Here is an 18381-nt window from a genome sequence, read left to right on the forward strand (position 1 = left end):
TATTAAGCAAAATGACGCTATATCGAAGCCAAGTGACAATTTCAACCAAGTTTTTTGAGGTCATCCCGATGTCCAATGAAAAAATGGAAGGTACGGCATTTCTCACGGCAAGTCTCAGCTACAACATATTAAAATCTAGGAGAAATTCACCAAAGGGTAAGTGAGCTAGTGCTCGATAAAGACAGTCATGCCAATTTTCATTTCCAGAAAAACTTTTGATATATGATAATGAAAGAACATTTAATAAGCTACAACATAGTGAAATCTGGGTGAAAATCGGCCAAGGATAAGTAAACGCTCGAGTGAACTTGAAATTTGATGACGTCGACATTTTGAAAATCTACCTTTTTTATTTCATTAAGGAATTTGAATCCTTTCAATCATATTGTCAGCATCGGGCACCCATGAAATGATACGTGCAACTCACCAGCTCTCATAAATATGTAAAGAAAATGGGAGGTCACCGTCCATCCTAACGAGTTAAATGGGATTTAGAATTAGCGGTTTTTTGGTATATGCACTGTGTATTGCCATTGACGCACGCGCGGAATTTCAACTTTGATGGCCCCATGTGACGTCATATTGAGTCGGATTGATTTGAAACTTGGTAGAATTATTCCTTGACTTTTAATACATCCGATTGAGGTAAAAAACGGGGAATTTCTATTGCATACGAGCTGCGCATGCGTATATGCGCGCGTACGCGTTCGTCCATTTTTTTCAATTTTTCAAAAAATGCTCCGAATGATCGGAAACGTGTGCAAAAAAAATTGGATCTCAATTGGAGCCTGTAAATATTTCAACGCGCGCGTATGCGTGCGCTTTAAGTGTAGAGATGAATTTGAGAATATGAGTAGAAAGCGCTATATGACCCATATGAGACATAAATTTCATTGAAAAAATTGTCATTAATGTTTGGAGATTTTTTGTGTGAATGGTTGTATGAAGGGGGTCTCCGGGATTTTCATTTTTATTGGAGGGTTGAGCAGCATTAGAGACACACACAGCATGTTATAATGGTTTTTGTCAGTCTTGGGATTGGGATCGACTTGGCTTCTTTGTGAGGCAGGTCCCATATTCCTCATGTCTTATTTTATTGTTTATTCAATTTTGTAGATAGTGTATTTGTAGTCTCAGTTTGTTTATCTGAATCATTTTGATTTTGTTTTTATAAATATAGATTATGAAATTTGGATTGGGGGTGTTTGTGGGGGAAGGGGGTTGAAGACACATATCCACGGCTTTAATTTCAATGAATAGATATTTTTGTGAGGAAATATGAGGGGTGCGACCAGTGGCTGATTTTTTTTTTTTTTTTTTGTGATAGGAGTTTTGATTTGGGGAGTGTGTGAGGGGAGGTTTGGGAGAGTAAAGGGATCTGTTTTGTAAACTATGTCACCCTTTTATCGGTGTGATCATGAGTATGTAAATTGTGATTTGATATTGTGAAATATAGGGATTTTTACAGAGTTTGTATTTATATGCAAGAGATTTTAAAAGGTACATTTATGAATATTTTATTGTGATAATCAGTGGCACATAAATCTCTAGCGCAGGATGCGCCTGGAAGTGATATAGGTTAGGGCGGTCCGCGGACTACAGTTATTTAGTTAACTTTGCCCAATGCCTGGCAGCCCTTTCGTGTGCATTCAATGTTTGGGTATTTTTGTGTTATTGTATTGATTGATTATTTTGAGTTCTGTAATTGATTACGTATTGCATGTTTTCTGCCAAATAAAATAATAATAATAATAATAATTCCATTAATGAGATATGAATGAGAATGTGATTTCATGTAATGACGTCATAGTGACGTCTTGGTCAACTGATCATTATGATTTCATAAAATCTGTCATCTTTGCGACACGATACATATGTGGTATAAGTTTGAAATAGATAGTCGAAGAGCTTTTTGAGTTAACCTCTGCACAAAATTTGGGGAGAAATAAAGAAACTAGATGAATCCCCCCCCCCTGAAATGGAGGAGGGGGATGGCCTGTACAATCATCCCCCCCCCCCTGAAATTTGAGGAAAAAATGGAGGAAGCAGAAATGTGATTGTATCAATTTTGGCATATTGCATGACGTTTGTACGCCCGCCTTCAGACAGGTAACAGAGCTGAACAGTATTCTATCTTGTAGGAAAATGTATGTATAATTTTCTCAAGCGCTCGCTCGCTTCGCTCGCTCGCGAAAAAAGTAATATCGACATAAGGTATGGTCTAGATGTTGACAACGTCAAATAGTATAGGCCTACATGTAAACATGCTATGACGCGAGCAACTTGGGACCATCTGCAAATTATGTACGAAACAAACAAACAATAACAAAAACTATACCGCCATAATTCAACCCCCCCCCCCCCCTCTCCATTTCCTGAATCATTCCTGAAACGATGATGACTCCGATAACTCGGTCAGGATACATCTATGGGCATACCCAGGAATGATCAGGGGCGTCAAATCTATCTCCGGGGGGGGGGGCAAAGGGGCATTTGCTCCGCCCCTACGGAAATGTTGGGGGCAGACAAATCATTTGTCCCCAAATAATTCCCGAGATGAGGACACATCTCGAACTTCCTTTATGGAAAATTGTCCAAATACCGCCAAAACTATGCACCAGATCGTTGAATTGCAATCATAAACATGCAAAAGCTCCGCTACTGGGTCCTTATCGATAGACTTTGTACACTTTTGAGATTGACGTATTTCCTGATATTCTATCAAAGAGTGTGTAGCAGATCTTTCACTTACAAAAGCTCCTTCGTATGCAGAGGCGTCGATGGGGGGGGGGGGGGGTTCCCCCATAAAAGTATTGGGGACATACATATCATTTTGCTCCTCGTAACTCCCGAGATGTGGAAACGTTCTTACTTTTTTGATAGAAAACTGGCTAAATATTTCACCTAAAGAAGGCTGAATTTCAATTCTGAAAATACAAAATCTCCCTCATGTAAGAGGGGGATAGGCCTACCCCCTTCCATACCCTCCCCGTTCAGTCCTTTCTACTTAATACACTTTACATTGACAGATTTCAAAATGTTTCATCTAAAGTGTGCACTAGGTCTGTTACTTCAGTTTAAGAAAAAATGCAAAAGTTCCGTGGGTGGGAGGAGATATCTAGATACTTGCAATGAAAGGAGGGTCCCCCATAGATTTAGTATATGCTTTTGGGATTGAAATTTTCCCAGATGACATCATACGTGTTTACGAGATATTTTCATCTGAATTCTAAAAATGCAAAAGCACCCTCATATGCAGAGGCGTCGATCCTGGAGGACTGGGGGCGGACGGGGGGGGGGAGGGGCAAACTTATCATTTTGATCCCCAATGATTCCCGAAATGAGAAAAATTTTCTTGCGTTTTTTTTGAGAGAAAACTGTCCAAATATCTTATCCAAAGTGTGCACCAGATTGCAGAATTTCAATTCTGAAAATGCCAAAAAAAAAAAATCTTTCTCGCTTGGGAGGTGGATACCCCCTCCCCCTTTCGGTCCTTTTCCTTTTCTTTTTTTTTTCTTTTTAGATTATGACAGATTCCCAAATGTTTTATCTTAAGCGTGCACCAGGTCTGTCACTTCAGTTACAAAAAAAAAACACAAAAGATCCACCGCAGGTGGTATGGGATGTCATGATATGACATATTTTGACCAGAAAGGGGAGACGACCCGCTACTTCAGGCAGGGCATCGTCGACAACCTAGAGCAAGCAAGCACGGGAGCTTCTAGAATAAACCAACAAGCAGAGCAACCAAGCTCAAGATCAAGTGGAATTGGATATCTGTATTCAAGTTTGTACTATGTTATTATTGTAAACGACCATAATTTGAGACCAGTATAATAAATCTTATTGATTGTGATATTGTAAGAACACTGTGTGCTTGGCTACTTCTTTCGAGGCACTGTAGTTGCACAAGTCGAAAGAGTTGATTGAGTGAATGGTCTGCTAACAATCTGCTGCATTTAGAGAAAGTCAACCTTAGACTATAGAAAAGATCCCAGTCGCAGGGAGGACTTTCGTTCCCCACATTCAGAGGAAAGTCCCCTGTGACAAGAATTGGTGGAGAACCCGGGCAGCAATTGTTAAAAGTTATTAACTATATAGACCAGTCAACTAAATATGTGCAACTGACAACTCGAAACAAGAAGCCAAAGGTTAGACCGCCAGTGGCCTCTTGCCTGGTCAGTGAGAGTTGCCTGGCTCAAGGTCCAGTGTCTTAAGGTCAGATTACATTGAGTGATTGTTGCTATAGTAACGTGACAGTACATTGCAATGGATGTGTATTCTCGACTCCTAGAAGTGGGAAAGGAGGCAGGGCTGACAGGCAGGGAATTGGTCGATTTTGCTAGGGATGAAAAGGAGAAACTAGACTTGAAGGAAGAAAAGCTCAGAGAAGAGCGCCAAAAGGAAAGGGATGAACGACAGAAAGAAAGGGAACATTTGAAAGAAATGAAAGAGCTGGAGCTGCAAATTGCAACAGCCAGACCTAGGAATGATTCTGCTAGTAATGGCATGAAAAGGTGAAATGACCTCTTTTCAATGAGAAAACAGATGACTTAGATTCCTATCTATACAGATTTGAGAGATACGCTGAGAGTATGGGATGGGCAAGAACTCAGTGGGCCCTACCCCTCATTACACTGTTGACGGGCAAAGGCCTGGAAGTGTACTCCCGGATGCTGTCAGACCTTGCAAATGATTACGATGAATTAAAGGCCGCCTTACTCCAAAGGTATGAGTTGAATGAAGAGGGATTTCGAGCTAAATTCAGGAGCTCGCAGGTAGAGCCTGGCGAGACTCACAGTCAGCCGAGAGGCTGAAGCGCTATCTCTTGCGTTGGTTAGAGTTAACTGGTTTTAGGGCTGAGTTTGACGACCTAATTCAATTGATGATAATGGATCAAATTTATGCCAGGAGCTCGAAAGAGCTGAAGCAGTTTGTCCGCGAGAGACATCCGGCAAACTTAGATGAAATGACGAAGCTAGCGGATCAATACAGTCAGGCCCACCCCTATAAGGAACAAAAGAGCAACTCCTACAAAGACCAAAAGCGACCTGACAAGGGCCAAAGTCAGGGTCATTCGGCTTCCAAATTCAGTGGCCCACAAGGAAACAAGGGGTCAAGTGGTTGTTATGTTTGTGGGAAGGCAGGTCATTTGGCTCGAAACTGCCAGGCCAAAACGAATAGTCCGAGACCAAACCGGGCTGCTACTTTGGATGAAATGAAGGAGTCTGAGGAGAAGACTAGTCAGGACCGAAAGGGGGCTGCCTGTATTGAGGCTAACACAGTTAGATATGAAACGGCAAGACAGCCAGGCTCGTATGTGAAGCTAGCTTCGGGGGATGAAATACCCCTTCTCGAGGCAGGATGCTCTTCGGGAGTCAGACCATCAGGTGTGAACATGCCTGTCCTTCAGGGAAAAGTAGGAGGGCATGTAGTGTCCGTTCTAAGGGACAGTGGCTGTAGTACAGCCGTAGTAAAGTCAGTGTTTGTTAGAACCACTCAGATTGTTCCAGGGCAGAAGAAGAGGGTGGTTTTGATAGACGGGACTGTACGAGAATTCCCCATTGCTAGGATATGGGTAGACAGGCCTTTCTACACTGGGGAAATGGAAGCTCTGGTTATAGAAGACCCAATGTATGCGCTTATTTTGGGGAATATTCACGGGGTCAGGGACCAAAATAATCCCGATCCACAGTGGTTACTCGATAGTGACGAGGTAGTGGTAAATGAAGAAGAGATGGTAGCATCATCCGAGGGAGGGGCAGTAGAGACACGTGGTCAGAAAGTGCAAAGTGCGAAACCCCTCAAACCACTGCCGACAGCAAGTGCACTCTCACTCGCGACGAGTAAAGGTGAGTATGAAGCAGCGCAAAAGGCTGACCCGACGCTTGCGATGGCTTGGCGAGCAGCAGAGAGTGGTCAGAAAACGACCACAAGCAAAGGAAATGAGAGCAAGTTTCTCGTGCATCGAGGCTTGCTCTATCGCGAATTCCAGTCTACAAAATTGGAATATGGCAAGCCAGTTCGACAATTGGCCGTACCGAGAGCATACCGTGATTGATTAATGGCGCTTGCCCATGATGGCATAATGTCTGGGCACCTAAAAACACAGCAAAGCTTCTATTGGCCAGGTATGGGAGATGACGTCCGGCGATATTGCATATCACGTGATATCTGTCAGCGCACTGTGAATAAGGGGAGCGTGGGTCGCGTGCCGCTCATTGATACTCCGTTCAAGCGCGTGGCGATTGACCTCGTAGGACCTTTTGACCCCAAGACCGATCGTGGGAATCGGTATGTTTTGACGCTGGTCGATTATGCAACTCGCTACCCAGAAGCTATTGCATTACCGAGCATTGAAACCGAGCGAGTGGCTGAGGCGCTTGTCGAGATGTTTAGCCGCCTAGGTTTGCCATATGAGATTCTCTCTGATAGAGGGGCGCAGTTCACTTCTGAGCTAATGAGGGAGTTAGGGCGTCTGCTGTCCGTAAAGCAGCTTAACACAACTCCGTACCATCCCATGTGCAATGGGTTGGTTGAGAGATTCAACGGAACTCTCAAAGCCATGCTGCGACGAATGAGTGCAGAGCGACCCAATGATTGGGACCGTTATTTACCGGCATTGTTGTTCGCGTATCGGGAGGTACCACAAGCTAGCCTTAGCTTTAGTCCATTTGAGCTGCTGTATGGTAGGACTGTACGTGGACCTCTCTCCCTGATTAAGACAATCTGGGAAGCGGAAACAGTCGACGAAGAGGTCAAAACAACATACGAGTATGTTGTGGACCTACGAGCGAGACTCGAGGAGACTTGCAAAGTGGCGCATGAGGAGCTCAAGCGCGCATCGAAAAGATATGCCAAGTACTATGACGCAAAGGCACGTGACAGAAAGTTTGAGGTTGGCGACAAAGTGCTCATTATGAGGCCAACGAGCGCAAGCAAGCTCCTAATGCAATGGCAGGGACCGTATACGGTCACAGGCACACTAGGGCGATGTGATGTGAGAGTTGAGGTCAATGGCAAGGTCAAGACCTACCATGTTAACCTCTTGAAGAAGTATGTTGACCGTGCGTGAAGTAGGGACAATGAAGTCCAAGCGAATGCCATCTCCGTAGTCGAAGAGGAGGTCGAACCCGACCTCGACCGACCGTGCATAGGACTGCCCGCCTTATCGCAGAATGGGAGCGTGGCCGACGTGGTGATAGATGCGGAACTGACTGAGTCACAAGCAGCGCAGGTAGCCGATCTACTAAATCAGTTCGATGCGCAATTAACCGATGTACCAGGGCGAACAAACGGGATGGAATGCTCAGTGACACTTACTACCGCTGACCCCATGGTAAGCAAGCCGTATCCCCTACCACAATCTATGCAAGCTGCGGTAAAAGCAGAATTGAGCGAAATGCAAAAGATGGGCGTGATAGAGAAGTCACGATCCAAGTACGCGTCACCGATCGTACTAGTGAAAAAGAAGGACGGAAGTAACAGGTTTTGCGTCGACTACCGCAAATTGAATGCTAACTGTGTTCGACGTACCCAGAACCTATTCCGATTGCTGACACTCTTCTAGCGAAGCTGTCAAGAGGTAAATACTTTTCGAAGTTCGACCTCAGCAAGGGGTATTGGCAGATACCAATGGCCGAGTCTGATAAGGAGAAAACAGCATTTGTCACAGCTGAAGGCCTGTTTCACTTCACCGTGCTGCCGTTTGGTATGGTGAATGCACCAGCTACCTTCTCACGGCTGATGCGAGAAGTGCTGTTTGGACTAGACAACGTAGTGAAGTACATCGATGATATCCTTGTGTTCTCCGAGACCTGGGAAGAACATTTGGATTCCTTGCAAGCTGTACTCTCGAGGCTTGCAGATGCTGGATTGACTGCGAAACCAAGTAAATGTCATGTTGGCTTCAAGACACTCGACTTTCTAGGGCACGTAGTAGGGGGAGGCACGCTGAAACCACACCCTGAGAAAGTAGAGCAAATCCTACAGGCGGAAGTGCCACAAACAAAGCGGGAGGTACGCGCGTTTCTAGGTCTAGCTGGGTATTACCGCAAGTTCATACCCAACTTTGCAGCTATCGCCGCACCGCTGTCGGACTTGACCAAGAAAGACAGAGCCAACCGCGTAGACTGGGGACCCCTGGAAGAGCAGGCGTTCAACACGCTGAAGTCCCGACTGACTTCATCCCCCATACTCCATCTTCCAGACCATGAATCCCCGTTCATACTGGCGACCGACGCGTCTGACGTAGGCATCGGCGCAGTACTGATGCAGCGGGTAGAGGGAGAGAAGCTCCCTATCGCATACATCAGCCGGAAGTTGTCAGACACAGAGCGACGGTATGCCGTCATAGAGCGAGAGTGCCTCGCACTTGCATGGGCAGTCAAAAAGTTTGATGTTTACCTATATGGGAGGGAGTTTGAACTTGAGGTGGATCATCGTCCCCTCATGTACATTGCCAAGGCTAAGTTACAAAACAACAGAGTCTTGCGCTGGGCGCTTGCCCTCCAATCCTACCGCTACCACGTGACCGCTGTCAAGGGAACAGATAACGTTGGGGCAGACTTCCTTAGCCGATATCCAGAGTAAGAGGGCCATGTTTACCCATAGCAAGGGGATTATCGAATGTTGATATTGTCATGTGTATCTACGGACAAATTAGTTTCATACGTGAAAATACTATTGTAGATAGCAGTACTATCTTGAAATGGGGGGTCGTGTCATGATATGACATATTTTGTATTTGTCACGTAATAATTTGTCTCATTGTACTACTGTTTATTAGGTAGCTCATGTAAGAAATTGATGTTATCGCAATGGTTACGAAAGAAGTGCAGCTTTAAAGACAAAAGCTTGCATCAAAATAACCATATAAGGAGATGTTGCGATGCACAATCAAAATAAAAGAGAGTGATTTGGAATTAAATGTTTTGGGGATGTGTAAACCCTACATGACGTCAAAATACGAGGAAAGGGTATCCCTGGTAGTATGCCTCATACTATCTGGTATGTGGACGTCATTCACGACGTCAAACACAAGTTTCTAGCTAGGTCAAAACAGGACCACTTCAAAGAATTTTGGTTTCCGTGGACAGGAAGTGATGACGTCAAGCACAGGCTTGACCAATGCAAAATGAGATACTCAGGAAAGTTTTGACAGACAGAAAACTCCATCCAATAAGAAAAGGGGGCAGGACTTCTTTGAAAACTTTCTAGGAAGTCACTTCATTTAATTAATCTTACATGGAGAACTATGCAGGGGCGTCACCAGCTTTTTTTCAAGGAGGGTGCGTTTTGACACTAAAATGTAGCGCGATTTTTTTGGACAGACATTTGGAATATAGGAAGCTCTCAATCCCCAGACTTTTGGTGTTTTTTGAGGGAAACCAAGCGGGAAAGGGCACCGTCGTAGCTAGGATTTCATCTTGGGGGGGGGGGGGGGTTGAGTATGCGAGGGAGCGAACTAGGGGGGTGTGTGGAAGTGCCTGTTTCCCGCCCCCCTCCTCACGGTGAGAACTTTTTTGCATTTTGATGTTGTAAATGGTGCAATTTGATGCAGGTTTTTAGCGTGTTTTTATCGACTTGAAACAGTCCCACTTGTTTAAGGTAGCAGGTACATTTTGATGGAAATTGCTGTTGAACAATGTGCCTATAAATTATATCATTTCAATAAACTTCTTGTATTGATTCTTACACTGATGTCATGAACGCGACCGAGCCCGAGCAAGCGGAGCGAGCGAGGGGGGAAGGTGTGGGAGGGGGCCAACCCCCTCCCACGGTTAGAACTGAAATTGCATTTTGATGTTATAAATGGTGCAATTTGATGCATGTTTTTGCTTGTTTTATTGACTTGAAACAGTCCCACTTGTTTAAGGTAGAAGTATATTTTGATGTAGATCATTATTGAACGATTTGCCTGTGAAATAGTATCATCCGAATAAACTTCCTGTTTTCATATTTACACTGAATTTCAAAAACGCGGCCAAGCAAGAGCGAGCGGAGTGAGCAAGGAGGAGGATGTGGGAGGGAGTGTCTCCCTCCCACGGTGAGCACTTTTTGCATTTTAATGTTATAATGGTGGAATTTGATGCATGTTTTTGCTTGTTTTATTGACTTGAAACAGTCCCACTTGTGTAAGGTAGAAGTATATTTTGATGTAGATTATATTGAACAATTTGCCTAAGTATGAAATGGTATAATCTAAATAAACTTCCTGATTTAATATTTACACTGAATTTCATGAACGCGGCCAAGCAAGAGCGAGCGGAATGAGCGAGGAGGAGGATGTGGGAGGGAGTGTCCCCCTCCCACGGTGAGCACTTTTTGCATTTTGATGTTATTATGGTGCAATTTGATGCATGTTTTTGCTTGTTTTATTGACTTGAAACAGTCCCACTTGCTTAAGGTAGAAGTATATTTTGATGTAGATTATTATTGAACAATTTGCCTGTAAAATAGTATCATCCAAATAAACTTCCTGTTTTAATATTTACACTGAATTTCAAAAACGCGGCCAAGCAATAGCGAGCGGAGTGAGCAAGGAGGAGGATGTGGGAGGGAGTGTCCCCCTCCCACGGTAAGCACTTTTTGCATTTTGATGTTATAATGGTGCAATTTGATGCATGTTTTATCGACTCGAAACAGTTCCACTTCTCTAAGGTATCCAAGGGCGTACCGAGAGGGGGGTGTTTGGGTGTTCAACCCCCCCCCCCTTTGCCAAAAGGAGGGTGTTTGAGGTGTTCAAACACCTCCCTTGGGCAAAAGGGAGGTGTTTGAGCTATTCAACACCCCTCTTCAGCAATGTTTAGATGTTGACAAATGAAACAAAAGCTGTCTTTAACGCTTTTATTTCCGTTTTGAATTCCGCCTTTCTTTTGCGTTCATTTTTTCTCTCTCTCTCTCTTCCTTGTTTTATCTTTAATGTTTGTGTGGATGATGATACATTATAGAGTTACATAACATCATACGCACTAAAGAACTCGTGTACAGTACGTGTTAAAACTACGTTACTGCACCGCGCGCGAAGCTGACGCGCAAACAGTAGACATTCCCGATCCCTGCTTTGCTTTCTGACCGAATCGCAAAGATACATTGCGCATAATGTTCACCGTTTACCGGTATTATACCGTACGCGTTACCGTAAATTGTGTATGATGCATAATATTATGTGTGTACAATGAATGCTGCGCTGCAGCCTATTAGGCACATTGCATGCTAAGTTAGTAGTATCAACTACCAACAGTGGCGTATCTGGGGGGGGGGGGGCAAGGGGGGCACGTGAAAAAAAACGAGAAGCAAAGAAGAAGAAGAAAAAAACCCTCGCCCGGACGGGGGGAAGGAGAATGGGGGGAGGGGGGCGAGCAGAAAACCAAATCAAACAAGATAAAAACAAAACATGAATTCCATGTTTTGTAACGCTGAAATATAAAAATTTTCGGCTCGCTCGCTGCGCCCGCTCGCCAAAATTTATCCCAAAAAAAAATAAGAACAAAACGTAATGATGACGTGGAAACATAAAAATTTCGGCTCACTCACTCGTAGTAATTAGAGTATTTTTCCAAGTCCTTAGTTTGTTGATATAAATCGTTATCTATGAAGCCGTCACTATATCTTGATTAGAATTGTAAGATTTAATAACCAAAAAATGACTAGAATTCCATGTTTTGTAAGGTGAAATGCAAAAATTGTCGGCTCGCTCGCTGCGCTCGCTCGCCAAAATTTATCAAAATTTATCAGATTTTATATCACCCTCAAAAAAACCCTTTTAAGTGCTCGAAAAAGCATATCAAGTGGACCTTTTTAAGTCCCTACCGGGATGGGATTGGGGTTTAACACTGTTGGTATAAATCGTTATCTATAAGACCGTCACTATATCTTGATTAGAATTGTCATTCGAAGATTTAATAACCAAAAATGACAAGAATTCCATGTTTTGTAAGCTGAAATAAAAAAATTTTCGGCTCGCTCGCTGCACTCGCTCGCCAAATTTCTTCAATATCTATTACATTTAAATCACCCTCAAAAGACCCCTTCTAAGTGCTTGAAAAAGCATATCATGTGGACTTTTTTTAAGTCCCTACCGGGATGGGGTTGGACACTGTTGGTATAAATCGTTATCTATAAGGCCGTCACTATGATTAGAATTGTAATTCGAAGATTTAATAACCAAAAATGACAAGAATTCCATGTTATGTATAAAGCTGAAATATAAAAATTTTCGGCTCGCTTGCTGCGCTCGCTCGCCAAAATATATCAAAATTTAGGGTTGCCTATTACGTTTAAATCACCCTCAAAAGACCCCTTCTAAGTGCTTCAAAAAGCATATTATGAGGACTTTTTTAAGTCCCTACCGGGATGGGGTTGGGGTTGAACACTTTTTCAGAAATTAGGAGCGCAATTTTCGCGCTTGCCACGGGCGCCGTTTTCCCTAGATACGCCACTGACTACCAAGTACAGTCAGTATAGTAGCCTACTGGAAGCAGCAAGCTCTGGAAGCTCTGGGAGTAGCAAGTTACTTGCTACTCAATGTAATTAGTAATAGCACATGGACTTGGTAATCTTTAGTAATAGTAGATATGAATTTTTTCAATGACTGAAAGTTTAAACTGAAAGATAACTGAGTGTGAGTCTACAAATTGTGGTTGGATGACTTTATTGCGCCTAAAATTCACTAGATATCTAGGTCTAGGAACAGTGGCGTAACTACGGGGGCATGGGCACTTGCCCCCCCCCCCCCCCCAAAAAAAAAAAAAAAAAAAAAAATCTGCTGGTAAAAAAAAAAGAACAAAAGAACAAACAAGAAAAAAACAAAAAAGAAAAAAAACCTACGAAAATGGTAATTCAAGGGTTAGTAAAATGCTTTTGAAATCGACATGAAAGGATGATCAAGAAAAAAAAAGATATTTTTCTAAGATTTCTTTTAACCATATAATTAAAGAGGTATAACATTGTTCAAAAAGCCCGGAGACGACAAAAGATTGTGATTCAGCGTGATTCCTGGTTGGCATATTGAATACAAGCAGGATGTGCGCAGTGTACTCAGAATATCAGAATGGTAAAAAGAGTCGCTGCAATGTTGCGCAATGTTTGATAGGTTGTACACATTTGCTATCAAAGCTTGATCATTGATTTTGCAGTGTTGCTTTACATAATTATTAGTCTATATTAAAATAGTCAATTTTATTTCTTATAATGGCGTAACTCACAAGTTTAAAAGAAACTTTTACAGATTTCGATCAAAGTAGACAGTTTGGGCCACGATAATGTTTCAAAGAGAAATTAGTATGTGTAATGAGTTTCTTCATTCTTAATATACAAAATTGTGCTACTTTCTCCAAACTACTTCAAATCGAATTAGCGTTTATGAAAGTTTCAACGAGGAAGCATTTTCGATGTGTTCTTTAAGGAGAGAAAATTCCTTTGATTCGTTCTGTCGATTTTTTCTACTTTGTTACTCGCTGGAAATCCGGGGAAGGTTCGACAAAATAAAGAAATCCGTTATTGGGGAAATTGTACATTACATTGAAAATGGGTTTGTGAACCGTTTCCAACGTAAAATCGTCAAATTTTCCTACAAGGTAAACGAAATATTTGGTTTTCAAGTAAAAAAAAAACTAATAGAACGAATGAAATGCTTTTTTCTTCTTGATCTCTAATTGCGTGTCCTATGGTTTTCTTATCTTTGCGTCATTACGGTTGTAATGACGCAAAGATAAGACATCATAAGACACAATAAATTAAATGACAAAATGCTTTCACACACTGCGAATTTTGTGAATCTGGTACATAACTCCTTCTTTGTTGAAAGGAAACAAATCATTAAATTGTGAATTTTGTTTTTCATTTCACAAGTTTAAAAAAAACTGAGTGAATAAAAGAAAATAGTGATTCTATAACCTGATTTTGATTTTCCAAATTATAATGAAAGTAGAGAATTTGGGTCACGATCATGTTTTAAATCGAAATTAGTCTGTGTAATGAGTCTCTGCATTATTATGGTGATGAAATTGAATTCGAAGAATTTTTGAAAGTTTCATTGAATTCCCAGTAAATTGGGTATTTGGCAGTAACAACGCAAAGTAAAGAAACATTGGACAGGTATATTCGATGTGTTCTACAAGGAGAGAAAATTATTTGTATTTGTTCTGTCGATTTCGTCGATTTTGTTACTCGCTAGAAATCCGGGAAAGGTTCGACAAAATAATGAATCTGTTATTGGGGAAATCGTTCATTACATTGGAAATGGGTTTGAAACCGTTTCCAACGCAAAACCGTCAAATTTTCGTGCAAGGTAGACGAAATCATTAGTTTTCAAGAAAAAAGAACGTTATGAATTCAATAAACGACCAATTTAAGATGTTTGATAGTCTAATTACTTGCAGTTTGCCACAAGTATCAAAGTATTTGAAAGTAATAGAACGAATGAAATGCCTTTTTCTCCTTGATCTTTAATTGCGTGTCCTATTGTTGTAGTCATTACTACGCAAAGTATTTTAATGATTTGTAACAAACCCGCCAATTTTATTTCTTATAATGGCGTAACTCACAAGTTTAAAAGAAACTTCTACAGATTTCGATCAAAGTAGGCAGTTTGGCCCACGATAATGTTTGAAAACGAAATTAGTCTCTACATTCTTAATATACGAAATTGTGATACTTTCTCCAAACTACTTAGGATTGCCGTAACAATTAGAAATCAAGCTATCCTGATTACAAGAATTAATAACTTATTCACTTGTTAAACCAGTTTTCATTTGTTACGTGTTGAAGTCTTTAGCTATTTCTACATACTTGATCTTTAATTGCGTGTCCTATTGTTTCTTATCTTTGCGTCATTACTACTAATGACGCAAAGCATTTTAATGATTTGTAACAAACCCGCCAATTTTATATCTTATAATGGCGTAACTCACAAGTTTAAAGGAAACTTACAGATTTCGATCTTAGCTATTTCTTCATACGGGTCATTCAAGGAAACTCCTCAACTCAAAATTGAAATGAATGTGTAGAATGACGTTTTATCGCAAAAAGATGCCAATAAGCGCGCAACGGTGACGAAGTTTCCTCAGACCATAGTAACCCAAATTCATACAATTCGCCTTTGGTGAATTTCTTTTCAATGTGACAGCTTTAAACGCCTCTTCCTCAGAAACTTGTGCGTTCGATACCTGCGTAAGGGAAATTGATATAACGGTGATGAAATCGAATTAGCGTTTTACTAAAGTTTCCCTGAATTTCCTGCATATTTTGTATTTGAGAGTAATAACTGGAAGGAGAGAAACTAGAAATCCGGGGAAGGTTCGACAAAACAAAAAAAAAATCCGTTATTGGGGAAATCGTACATTACATTGGAAACGGGTTTGAAACCGTTTCCAAAGGGAATCCGTTAAATTTTCGTGCAAGGTAAACGAAATCATTGGTTTTCAAGAAAGAGAACGTTGTGAATTCAAGTGAGTGATAAACTACCAATTTAGGATGTTTGATAGTCTCATGACTTGCAGTTTGCCACAAGTACAACAGTATTTAAAAGTAATAGGACGAATGAATTGCCTTTTTCTTCTTGATCTTTAATTGCTTGTCCTATTGTTTCTTATCTTTGCGTCATTACTACTAATGACGCAATGTATTGTAAATGATTTGTAACAATCCCACCAATTTTGTCAATTTGGTTCCAAAGCTATTTTGTTCAAAAACCCAACAAAACATTCAATTGTGAATTTAGATTTCATTTCACACTATGGCGGAATTCACAAATTTAAAAGAAACTTTTACAGATTTAGATCAAAGTAGGCAGTTTGGGCCACGACAATGTTTGAAAACGAAATTAGTCTCTACATTCCTAATATACGAAATTGTGATACTTTCTCCAAACTACTTAAAATTGCCGTAACAATTAGAAATCAAGCTATCCTGATAGAAGAATAAATAATTTATTCACTTGTTAACCCAGTTTTCATTTGTTACGTGTTGAAGTCTTTAGCTATTTCTACATACAGGTCATTCAAGGAAACTCCTCAACTCAAAATTGAAATGAATGTGTAGAATGACGTTTTGTCGCAAAACGATTCCAATAAGCGCGCAACGGTGACGAAGTTTCCTCAGACCATAGTAACCCATATTCGTACAATTCGCTTTTGGTGAATTTCTTTTCAATGTGACAGCTTTACACGCCTTTTCCTCAGAAACTTGTACGTTCCATACCTGCGTAAGGGTATAACGGTAATGAAATCGAATTGGCGTTTTACCAAAGTTTCCCTGAATTTCCTGCAAATTTTGTATTTGAGAGTAATAATTGGAAGGAGAGAAACTAGAAATCCGGGGAAGGTGCGACAAAACAAAACAAAATTCGTTATTGGGGAAATCGTACATTACATTGCAAACGGGTTTGAAACCGTTTCCAACGGAAAACCGTCAAATTTTCGTGCAAGGTAAACGAAATCATTGGTTTTTAAGAAAGAACGGTTTTGCGTTTGAAACGGTTTCAAACGCAAAACCGTCAAATTTTCGTGCAAGGTAAACGAAATCATTGGTTTTCAAGAAAGAGAACGTTATGAATTCAAGTGAGTGATAAACTACCAATTTAGGATGTTTGATAGTCTCATGACTTGCAGTTTGCCACAAGTACCACAGTATTTGAAAGTAATAGGACGAATGAAATGCCTTTTTCTTCTTGATTTTTAATTGCGTGTCCTATTTTTTCTTATCTTTGCGTCATTACTACTAATGACGCCATATATTTTAAATGATTTGTAACAAACCCGCCAATTTTATTTCTTATAATGGCGTAACTCACAAGTTTAAAATAAACTTTTACAGATTTCGATCAAAGTAGACAGTTTGGGCCACGATAATGTTTCAAAGAGAAATTAGTATGTGTAATGAGTTTCTTCATTTTTAATATACAAAATTGTGCTACTTTCTCCAAACTACTTCAAATCGAACTAACGTTTAATGAAAGTTTCAACGAGGAAGCATTTTCGATGTGTTCTTTAAGGAGAGAAAATTCCTTTGATTCGTTCTGTCGATTTTTTCTACTTTGTTACTCGCTGGAAATCCGGGGAAGGTTCGACAAAATAAAGAAATCCGTTATTGGGGAAATTGTACATTACATTGAAAATGGGTTTGTGAACCGTTTCCAACGTAAAATCGTCAAATTTTCCTACAAGGTAAACGAAATAATTGGTTTTCAAGTAAAAAACAAAAAAACTAATAGAACGAATTGAAATGCTTTTTTCTTCTTCATCTCTAATTGCGTGTCCTATGGTTTTCTTATCTTTGCGTCATTACGGTTGTAATGACGCAAAGATAAGACATCATAGGACACAATAAAATAAATGTCAAAATGTTTTCACACACTGCGAATTTTGTGAATCTGGTACAAAACTCCTTTGTTGAAAGGAAACAAATCATTAAATTGTGAATTTTGTTTTTCATTTCTTATGACGCAATTCACAAGTTAAAAAAAAAAACTGAGTGAATACAAGAAAATAGTGATTCTATAGCCTGATTTTGATTTTCCAAATTATAATGAAAGTAGAGAATTTGGTTCACGATCATGTTTTAAATCGAAATTAGTCTGTGTAATGAGTCTCTCCATTATTGCGGTGATGAATTTGAATTCGAAGAATTTTCAAAGTTTTATTGAATTCCCAGTAAATTGGGTATTTGGCAGTAACAACGCAAAGTAAAGAAACATTGGACAAGTATAATTTTGTTACTCGCTAGAAATCCGGGAAAGGTTCGACAAAATGAAGAATCCGTTATTGGGGAAATCGTTCATTACATTGGAAACGGGTTTGAAACCGTTTCCAACGCAAAGCCGTCAAATTTTCGTGCAAGGTAGACGAAATCATTGGTTTTCAAGAAAAAGAACGTTATGAATTCAATAAACGACCAATTTAAGATGTTTGATAGTCTAATTACTTGCAGTTTGCCACAAGTATCAAAGTATTTGAAAGTAATAGAACGAATGAAATGCCTTTTTCTCCTTGATCTTTAATTGCGTGTCCTATTGTTTCTTATCTCTGCGTCATTGCTACTAATGACGCAAAGTACTTTAATGATTTGTAACAAACCCGCCAATTTTATTGCTTATAATGGCGTTACTCACAAGTTTAAAAGAAACTTACAGATTTCGATCCTAGCTATTTCTACATACGGGTCATTCAAGGAAACTCCTCAACTCAAAATTGAAATGAATGTGTAGAATGACGTTGTATCGCAAAAAGATGCCAATAAGCGCGCAACGGTGACGAAGTTTCCTCAGACCATAGTAACCCAAATTCGTACAATTCACCTTTGGTGAATTTCTTTTCAATGTGACAGCTTTAAACGCCTTTTCCTCAGAAACTTGTGCGTTCGATACCTGCGTAAGGGAAA

This window comes from Diadema antillarum, unplaced genomic scaffold (assembly GCF_040938485.1).
Source record: "Diadema antillarum isolate AM-2024a unplaced genomic scaffold, OU_Dant_1.0 seq00000023_RagTag, whole genome shotgun sequence".
NCBI classification, from domain to species: Eukaryota; Metazoa; Echinodermata; class Echinoidea; order Diadematoida; family Diadematidae; genus Diadema; species Diadema antillarum.